Below are 11,342 nucleotides of genomic sequence, written 5' to 3'. Positions count from 1 at the left end.
ATTTATTGATTTGCGTATATTGAACCAGCCTTGCATCCCAGGGATGAAGCCCACTTGATCATGGTGGATAAGCTTTTTGATGTGCTGCTGGATTCGGTTTGCCAGTATTTTATTGAGGATTTTTGCATCAATGTTCATCAAGGATATTGGTCTAAAATTCTCTTTTTTTGTTGTGTCTCTGCCAGGCTTTGGTATCAGGATGATGCTGGCCTCATAAAATGAGTTAGGGAGGATTCCCTCTTTTTCTATTGATTGGAATAGTTTCAGAAGGAATGGTACCAGCTCCTCCTTGTACCTCTGGTAGAATTCGGCTGTGAACCCATCTGGTCCTGGACTTTTTTTGGTTGGTAAGCTATTGATTATTGCCACAATTTCAGCTCCTGTTATTGGTCTATTCAGAGATTCAACTTCTTCCTGGTTTAGTCTTGGGAGGGTGTATGTGTTGCGGAATTTATACATTTCTTCTAGATTTTCTAGTTTATTTGCGTAGAGGTGTTTGTAATATTCTCTGATGGTAGTTTGTATTTCTGTGGGATCGGTGGTGATATCCCCCTTATCATTTTTTATTGCATCTATTTGATTCTTCTTTCTTTTTTTCTTTATTAATCTTGCTAGCGGTCTATCAATTTTGTTGATCCTTTCAAAAAACCAGCTCCTGGATTCATTTATTTTTTGAAGGGTTTTTTGTGTCTCTATTTCCTTCAGTTCTGCTCTGATTTTAGTTATTTCTTGCCTTCTGCTAGCTTTTGAATGTGTTTGCTCTTGCTTTTCTAGTTCTTTTAATTGTGATGTTAGGGTGTCAATTTTGGATCTTTCCTGCTTTCTCTTGTGGGCATTTAGTGCTATAAATTTCCCTCTACACACTGCTTTGAATGCATCCCAGAGATTCTGGTATGTTGTGTCTTGGTTCTCGTTGGTTTCAAAGAACATCTTTATTTCTGCCTTCATTTCATTATGTACCCAGTAGTCATTCAGGAGCAGGTTGTTCAGTTTCCACGTAGTTGAGCGGTTCTGAGTGAGATTCTTAATCCTGAGTTCTAGCTTGATTGCACTGTGATCTGAGAGATAGTTTGTTATAATTTCTGTTCTTTTACATTTATTGAGGAGAGCTTTACTTCCAAGTATATGGTCAATTTTGGAATAGGTGTGGTGTGGTGCTGAAAAAAATGTATATTCTGTTGATTTGGGGTGGAGAGTTCTGTAGATGTCTATTAGGTCCGCTTGGTGCAGAGCTGAGTTCAATTCCTGGGTATCCTTGTTGATTTTCTGTTTTGTTGATCTGTCTAATGTTGACAGTGGGGTGTTAAAGTCTCCCATTATTAATGTGTGGGAGTCTAAGTCTCTTTGTAGGTCACTCAGGACTTGCTTTATGAATCTGGGTGCTCCTGTATTGGGTGCATATATATTTAGGATAGTTAGCTCTTCTTGTTGAATTAATCCCTTTACCATTATGTAATGGCCTTCTTTGTCTCTTTTGATCTTTGTTGGTTTAAAGTCTGTTTTATCAGAGACTAGGATTGCAACCCCTGCCTGTTTTTGTTTTCCATTTGCTTGGTAGATCTTCCTCCATCCTTTTATTTTGAGCCTATGTGTGTCTCTGCACGTGAGATGGGTTTCCTGAATACAGCACACTGATGGGTCTTGACTCTTTATCCAATTTGCCAGTCTGTGTCTTTTAATTGGAGCATTTAGTCCATTTACATTTAAAGTTAATATTGTTATGTGTGAATCTGATCCTGTCATTATGATGTTAGCTGGTTATTTTGCTCGTTAGTTGATGCAGTCTCTTCCTAGTCTCGATGGTCTTTACATTTCGGTATGATTTTGCAGTGGCTGGTACCGGTTGTGCCTTTCCATGTTTAGCGCTTCCTTCAGGAGCTCTTTTAGGGCAGGCCTGGTGGTGACAAAATCTCTCAGCATTTGCTTGTCTGTAAAGTATTTTATTTCTCCTTCACTTATGAAGCTTAGTTTGGCAGGATATGAAATTCTGGGTTGAAAATTCTTTTCTTTAAGAATGTTGAATATTGGCCCCCACTCTCTTCTGGCTTGTAGGGTTTCTGCCGAGAGATCCGCTGTTAGTCTGATGGGCTTCCCTTTGATGGTAACCCGACCTTTCTCTCTGGCTGCCCTTAACATTTTTTCCTTCATTTCAACTTTGGTGAATCTGACAATTATGTGTCTTGGAGTTGCTCTTCTCGAGGAGTATCTTTGTGGCGTTCTCTCTATTTCCTGAATCTGAATGTTGGCCTGCCTTGCTAGATTGGGGAAGTTCTCCTGGATAATATCCTGCAGAGTGTTTTCCAACTTGTTTCCATTCTCCGCATCACTTTCAGGTACACCAATCAGACGTAGATTTGGTCTTTTCACATAGTCCCACATTTCTTGGAGGCTTTGCTCATTTCTTTTTATTCTTTTTTCTCTAAACTTCCCTTCTCGCTTCATTTCATTCATTTCATCTTCCAGGGCTGATACCCTTTCTTCCATTTGATCGCATCGGCTCCTGAGGCTTCTGCATTCTTCACGTAGTTCTCGAGCCTTGGTTTTCAGCTCCATCAGCTCCTTTAAGCACTTCTCTGTATTGGTTATTCTAGTTATACATTCTTCTAAATTTTTTTCAAAGTTTTCAACTTCTTTGCCTTTGGTTTGAATATCCTCCCGTAGCTCGGAGTAATTTGATCGTCTGAAGCCTTCTCTCAGCTCGTCAAAGTCATTCTCCGTCCAGCTTTGTTCCGTTGCTGGTGAGGAACTGCGTTCCTTTGGAGGAGGAGAGGTACTCTGCTTTTTAGAGTTTCCAGTTTTTCTGCTCTGTTTTTTCCCCATCTTTGTGGTTTTATCTACTTTTGGTCTTTGATGATGGTGATGTACAGATGGGTTTTTGGTGTGGATGTCCTTTCTGTTAGTTTTCCTTCTAACAGACAGGACCCTCAGCTGCAGGTCTGTTGGAGTACCTGGCTGGCCGTGTGAGGTGTCAGTCTGCCCCTGCTGGGGGGTGCCTCCCAGTTAGGCTGCTCGGGGGTCAGGGGTCAGGGACCCACTTGAGGAGGCAGTCTGCCCGTTCTCAGATCTCCAGCTGCATGCTGGGAGAACCACTGCTCTCCTCAAAGCTGTCAGACAGGGACATTTAAGTCTGCAGAGGTTACTGCTGTCTTTTTGTTTGTCTGTGCCCTGCCCCCAGAGGTGGAGCCTACAGAGGCAGGCAGGCCTCCTTGAGCTGTGGTGGGCTCCACCCAGTTCGAGCTTCCCGGCTGCTTTGTTGACCTAAGCGAGCCTAGGCAATGGCAGGCGCCCCTCCCCCAGCCTCGCTGCCGACTTGCTGTTTGATCTCAGACTGCTGTGCTAGCAATCAGCGAGACTCCGTGGGCGTAGGACCCTCTGAGCCAGGTGCGGGCTATACTCTCCTGGGGCACCGTTTCCTAAGCCCGTCGGAAAAGCACAGTATTCGGGTGGGAGTGGCCCGATTTTCCAGGTGCCGTCTGTCACCCCTGGAAAGGGAACTCCCTGACCCCTTGCGCTTCCCGAGTGAGGCAATGCCTCGCCCCTGCTTCGGCTGGCGCACGGTGCACTCACCCACTGACCTGCGCCCACTGTCTGGCACTCCCTAGTGAGATGAACACGGTACCTCAGATGGAAATGCAGAAATCACCCGTCTTCTGCATCGCTCGCGCTGGGAGCTGTAGACCGGAGCTGTTCCTATTCGGCCATCTTGGCTCCTCCCCTGCTTATTTGTTTATACAATAAATGTTAAGCTGCCATCAGTTTAAAATAATGGGTTATAAGATAGTATTTGCAAGTCTCATGGTAATCTCAAACTGAAAACCATACAATGGATACACACACACACACAAAAAAAGCAAGAAGTTAAATCCTATCACAGAGAACATCACCTTCACAAGAAGGAAGGGAAGAAGGAAGAAAAGACCACAAAACAATCAGAAAACAAATAACAAAATGACAGAAGTAGGTCCCTACTTATCAATAATAACATTGAATGTAAATGGACTAAACTCTCCAACTAAAAGGCACAGAGTGGCTGAATGAATGAGAAAAAGACCCTATGATCTGTTGCCTACAAGAAACACACTTCACCTATAAAGATACACATAGACTGAAAATAAAGGGATGAAAAAAATATTCCATGTCAATAGAAACCAAAAAAAAAGAGGCAGGAGTAGCTATACTTACATCAGATAAAATAGATTTCAAAACCAAAACAGTAAGAAGAGACAAAGAAGGCCATTATATAATGATAAAGGGGTCAACCCAGCAAGAGGATATAACAATTGTAAATACGCATGCACTCAGCACTGGAGTTCCCAGATATATAAAGCAAATATTATTAGAGCTAAAGAAATAGACCTCAATACAATAATAGTTGGAGACATTAACACCCCACTTTCAGCATTAGACAGCTCTTTCAGACAGAAAAAATCAACAAAGAAACATCAGACTTAATATGCACTATAGAACAAATAGACCTAATAGATATTTACAGAATGTTTCAGCCAATAGTTACAGAATACACATTTCTTCTCCTCAGCACATGGATTATTCTCAAGAATAGACCATATATTAGGTCACAAAACAAGTCTTAAAACATTAAAAAAATTGAAATAATGTCGAGCCTCTTCTCTGGCCACAGTGGAATGAAACTAGAAATCAACAACAAGAGGAATTTTGTAAACTATATAAACACATGGAAATTAAACAATATGCTCCTGAATGACCAGTGGGTCAACGAAGAAATTAAGAAGGAAATGGAAAAATTTATTGAAACAAATAATAATGGAAACACAACATACTAAAGCCTATAGGATACACCAAAAGCAGTGCTAAGAGAAAGATTTATAGCTCTAAGCACCTACATCAAAAAAGAAGAAATTTAAATAAACAACCTAATGATGCATATTAAAGACCTAGAAAAGCAAGAGCAAAAAAAACAAAAATTAGGTGAAAAAAATAATAAAGATCAGAGTAGAAATAAATGAATTTGAAATGAAGAAACAATATAAAAGATCAATGAAACAAAAAGCTGTTTTTTTGAAAAGATAAACAAAATTGACAAATCTTTAGCCAGATAACAAAGAAAAAACAAAAACAGAGAAGACTCAAATAAATAAAATCAGAGATGAAAAGGGAGACATTACAACTGATACTGTAGAAATTTAAAGTATCATTAGTGGCTACTATGAGCAACTATATGCCAATAAATTGGAAAATCTAGAGGAAATGGATAAATTCCTAGACGCATACAACCTACTGAGATTGAACCATGAAGAAATCCAAAACCCAAATAGACCAATAACAAGTAACAAGATCGAAGCCATAATTAAAAGTCTTCCAGTAAAGAAAAGCCTCAAGACCTGATGGCTTCACTACTGAATTCTACCAAACATTTAATGAAGAACTAATATCAGTCCTACTCAAACTATTCTGAAAAATAGAGGAGAGAATACTTCCAAACTCATTCTATAAAGATGTTATTACCCTGATACCATATCAAGAAAAGAAAACTACAGGCCAATATATTCGATGAATATTAATGCAGAAATCTTCAACAAAATACTAGCAAACCAAATTCAACAATACATTGAAAACATCATTCATCGTGACCAAGTGGGATTTATCCCAGGGATAAAATATGGTTCAACATATGCAAATCAATCAGTGTGATACATCATATCAACAGAATGAAGTACAAATCAGTATAATCATTTCAATTCATGCTGAAAAAGCATTTGATAAAATTCAACACCCCTTCATTATAAAGCGCCTCAAAAGTCTGAGTATAGATGGAACATGCCTCAACATAATAGAAACCATATACAACAGACCCACAACTAGTATCATATTGAATGAGGAAAAACGGAAAGCTTCTCTTCTAAAATAAGGAATACAGCAAGGTTGCCCACTTTTACCACTGTTATTCAACATAGTACGGGAAATCCTAGCTAGAGCAATTAGACAAGAGAAAGAAATAAAGAGCATCTAAGTATAAAAATTAGCCAGGTGTGGTGGCACGCACCTGTAATCCAGCTACTCAGGAGGCTTAGGCAGGAGAATCGCTTGAACCCGGGAGGTGGAGTTTGCAGTGAGTCGAGATTACCTGGGTGACAGAGCGAGACTCCGTCTTAAAAAAAAAAAAAAAAAAGCATTAGAATTGGAAAGGAAGAAGTCAAATTATCCTTGTTCACAGATGATATAATCTCATATTTGGAAAAACCTAAAGACTCTACCAAAAAACTCTTAGAACTGATAATCAAGTTCAATAAAGTTGAAGAATACAAAATCAACATATGAAAATCCGTAGCATTTCTATATGCCAATAGTGAACAATCTGAAAAAGAAATCAAGATAGTAATCCCATTTACAATAGCTACAAATAAAATACAATACCTAGGAATTAACCAAAGAAGTGAAAGTTCTCTACAATGAAAACTATAAAACTCTGATAAAAGAAATTGAAGAGGACCTTGAAAAGATATTCCATGTCCATGGATTAGAAGAATGAATATTGTTAAAATGTTCATACTACCCAAAGCAATCTACAGATTCAATGCAATCCCTAGCAAAATACCAATGACATTCTTCAAAGAAATAGAAAAAAAAAAATCCTAAAATTTATATGGAACCACAAAAGACCTGGAATAGCCAAAGTTACCCAAAGCACAAAGAACAAACTGGGGGAATCATATTACCTGACTTCAAATTATACTACAGAGCTATATAGTAAACAAAACAGCATGATATTGGCATAAAACAGACACATGGACCAATGGAACAAAATATATAATCTGGAAAAAAAGTCCACACCCCCATGGTGAACTCATTTTCAACAAAGTTGCCAAGAACATACATTGGGGAAAGGACAGTCTCTTCAATAAATGGTGCTGGGAAAACTGGATATCTATATGAAAAAGAATGAAAACACTAGGCCCCTATCTCTCAAAATATACAAAAATCAAATCAAAATGGATTAATAACTGTATTAGGGTTCTCTAGAGAGACAGAATAGGATACATGCATATATGAAAGGCAGTTTATTAAGGAGAATTGACTCACACGATCACAAGGTAAAGTCTCACAATAGGCTGTCTGTGAGTTGAGGAGCAAGGAAGCCAGTGGTGGATCAGTCTGAGTCCCAAAACCTCACAAGTAGGAAAGCTGACAGTCCAGCCTTCAGTCTGTGGCCAAAGGCCGAAAGCCCCTAGCAAATCATTGGTGTAAGTCTAAGAGTCCAAAAGCTGAAGAACTTGGAGTCTGATGTTTGAGGGCAGGAAGCACCCAGCATGAGAGAAATGTGAAGGCCGGAAAACTCAGCAAGCCTGCTCTTCCATCTTCTCCTGCCTGCTTTATTCTAGCTGCTCTGGCAGCTGATTAGATGGTGTCCACCCAGATTGAGGGTGAGTCTGCCTCTCCCAGTCCACTAACTCAAACGTTAATTTCCTTTGGCAACACCCTGACAGACACACCCAGCAACAATGCTTTGCATCCTTCAATCCAATCAAGTTGACACTCAATATTAACCATCATAAAGATTTAACTCTAATATCTCAAACTATGAAACTACTACAAGAAAACATTTCAGAAACTCTCCAGGACATTGGACTGGGAAAAAAATTCTGAGGCAATTCCCCACATGCACAGGCAACCAAAGCAAAATGGACAAATGGGATCACATCAAGTTAAAAAACTTCTGCACAGCAAAGGAAACAATCAACAAAGTAAAGAACAACCCATAGAATGGGAGAAAATATTTGCAAACTACCCATTTGACAAGGGATTAACAACCAGAATATATAAGGAGCTAAAACAACTCTATAGGAAAAAATATAATAATCTGATTTTTAAAATGGGCCAAAGATTTGAATAGACATCTCTCAAAGGAAGACACACGAATGACACACAGACATATGAAAAGGTACTCAACATCATCAGAGAAATGCAAATCAAAACTACAGTGAGATATCGTCTCACCCCAAATAAAATAGCTTTTATCCAAAAGACAGACAATAACAAAGGCTGGCGAGATGTGGAGAAAAGGGAACCTTCGTACACTGTGGTGACGTAAATTAGCACAACCGCTATGGAGAAGAGTTTGGAGGTTCCTCCAAAAACTAAAAACAGAGCTATCATATGACCCAGCAATCCTGCTGCTGGGTATATACCCAAATGAAGGAAACGAGGATATTGAAGAGATATCTGCACTCCCATGTTTGCTGCAGCACTGTTCACAATAGACAATATTTGGAAGCAACCTAAGTGCTCATCAACACATGAATGGATTTTTAAAATGTGGTAATATACACAATGGAGTAATATTCAGCCATAAAAAGAATGAGATCCTGTCATTTGCAACAACATGGGTTGAACTCAAGGTTATGTTAAGTGAAATAAGCCAAACACAGAAAGACAAACATCACACGTTCTCATTTATTTGGGGGAGCTAAAAATCAAAACAGTTGAACTCATGGAGCTAAAGAGTAGAAGGATGGTTACCAGAGGCTGGGGAGGGAAGTGGGAAAGTGAGGAGGAGGTGGGGATCACTAATGGGTAAAAAATATATATAATAATTAGAAAGAATGAATAAGACCTAGTATTCGATAGCACAGTGGGGTGACTAGTCAAAATGATTTAAGTGTAAATTTAAAAATAACTAAAAGAGTATAATTGGATTGTTTGTAACACAAAGGATAAATGCTTGAGGGGATGGGTTACCCATTTTTCATGATGTGATTATTACACACTGCATGCCCATATCAAAATATTTCAAGTACCCCATAAATATATGCACTTACTATGTACCCACAAAAATTAAAAATTAAAAAAAAATACTCCAATTGGCAGGACACCCAAATAACTGGTAAATTAGAAGATGGGACCTGTCCACCTGCCAAGAAATTTTTTTTTTTTTTTTTGAGACAGAGTCTCGCTCTGTCACCCAGGCTGGAGTGCAGTGGCACAATCTCGGCTCACTGCAACCTCTGCCTCCCAGGTTCAAGCGATTCTCCTGCCTTAGCCTCCCAAGTAGCTGGGATTACAGGTGCCCACCACCCCACCCAGCTAATTTTTGTTGGTTTTTTTTTTTTTTTGAGATGGAGTCTTGCTCCGTCGCCCAGTAATTTTTGTATTTTTAGTAGAGATGAGGTTTCACTGTGTTGGCCAGGCTGGTCTCAAACTCCTGACCTCAAGTGATCCACACACCTCGGCCTCCCAAAGTGCTGGTATTACATGCGTGAGCCGCTGTGCCCGGGCAAGAAAATTTTATTCAGGGATTAAAAGAGTACAGTTAACTTTAAAATACTTTTTGAGTAAGCAGTAAAATTTGAAAGATATATTTAAACTCCAGTAAGTCATAATTTTTATTAGCAATTTTCACACCTATAAGATCTTAACATAAATAGCACATTTGTAAATATTGACATTTTATTTACCAAGTTCTAAATGAGGTTTTTCAGTTCATTTAGGTAGGTTTGATTTGCATTGCAAATAACTGATTTCTCTACGTGGTTCTATGCGTAACAGACTTTGTATATGTGTTAACATTCATGGCAAAAAATAGTTCCACTTTCAAATGAGTTAACCCACCTTCAAAATTGCAATGAGAATTTTTTTCTTGACTTAGATTTTTGAAAATAGTACTATTAATTTAAAATATTTCCATTATTTTCATAAAATGGCTTTTTAAATGATAGTGTCCTGAAATATTTGACTCATTTCCATTTGCTCGCTCTTCTTAGAAATTTAACTCCTTTATTTTATAATTATAAAATTATGTTCATTTCTGCATACAGATAAATCATGTCACAGTTTACAAATGCACCAGATTTGTATAATATGAATAATGTTTCACTGCTTCCTTACTCTTCTACTATAATGTTTTCCAATTCTCTGTAACCTATCTGTTATGGGTCACTACTAGATATTTTCCTCCCCAGTGCCATATCAAAAATTTGAACTGTTCAATTCTCTGGTTTCCCAGAAGAAATGCTTATCAATATATGTTTTCAGGTCAGGTGCGCTGAGCCTCACTCCACCCCACCCTGTTATTGCTCTGACATCTAAATCCTGGTTTCAGTTACAGGACATTGATGAAGATAAAAGCAAAAACAGCTACAGAAATTCTTTTAAATCTTAAGTTTTTCCCTAGAATTTACAAAAGCAAGCATTACTATCTCAGCTGTATGTACATATTCATACAACAATTCAATTTTGTGTACTGTTGAGAATATCTGGTAAGTAAATTCAAAACTAAAGTAAAGATGAGATATGAAGAAAATTTGCATACTTGAGCTGGCTGTGGGGCTTTGCTGGATCACTGAATGGGCAGACTAAATGCATGCATGGGGCATCAAAGAGAGAGAGAGAGAGGAAGCTAGGTTCCACTTCAATGAATTTATCAGAACATTGCCATCTTAAAATCCAGAAAGAAACTGTTTATTTTCCCCTAAATGTAAAATTCGTATGTTCTGGCTGAATATCATTTTTATTTTTAGACATATGTGTTGGAAAAGGGTACCAATTTGTTTACAATGCTTAGAGGCTCTAAAAGAGACAAGCTTAGTGGGTATCATCCCACCCAGAAGAGATATAATTGTACCATCATTTCAGGCCATGTTGTTCAGGCAATAGTGCATTTCAGTTCTGATGTAATCAATATATGTTCTCAGCCATGCCAGCCAGGGACTCAGAGGAAAGAGAATTTCTGAGGAAGTAGTGCTGACTACCCCACACATACCACTGGGTTTCAGGCCGCTATAGAGATGCCCTTAGGTATTCCTGGCAAATCAGGTCTGTAGTGTCTCTGCTGTTGCTGGAAGAACTCATTCATAGATCTTTCTAATGTACCACAGCTCGGCTCCTAAGGGATTTCACCCACTCAGGCTGCACCAAGTGGGGAAGGTGTGAGTAAACTGGGTCACCCTTTTCTGCAACTAGCATGCCTGTGTTTCAATGAACACTTTCTTCTCCTCTGTTAGCTGCTACTTTCTATCTTCATCAGTAGATTCTCAACCAAATAAAATGAGCAATTGTCCTCTGAGGGCTTTTAACACACATTCAATTCTTTTTTTTTTTTTTTTTGAGACAGAGTCTTGCTCTGTTGCCCAGGCTGGAGTGCAGTGGCATGATCTTGGCTCACTGCAATCTCTGCCTCCCAGGTTCAAGCAATTCTTCTGCCTCAGCCTCCCAAGTAGCTGGGACTACAGGCGCATGCTCACCATGCCTGGCTAATTTTTGTATTTTTAGTAGAGACAGGGTTTGACCATATTGGCCAGGCTGGTGTCGAACTCCTGACCTCATGATCCCCCTGCCTCAGCCTCCCAAAGTGCTAGGATTACAGGCAT

Source organism: Pongo abelii, chromosome 11 (genome assembly GCF_028885655.2).
Source record: "Pongo abelii isolate AG06213 chromosome 11, NHGRI_mPonAbe1-v2.0_pri, whole genome shotgun sequence".
NCBI lineage: Eukaryota > Metazoa > Chordata > Mammalia > Primates > Hominidae > Pongo > Pongo abelii.
Note: the sequence above shows the minus strand (reverse complement) of the source record.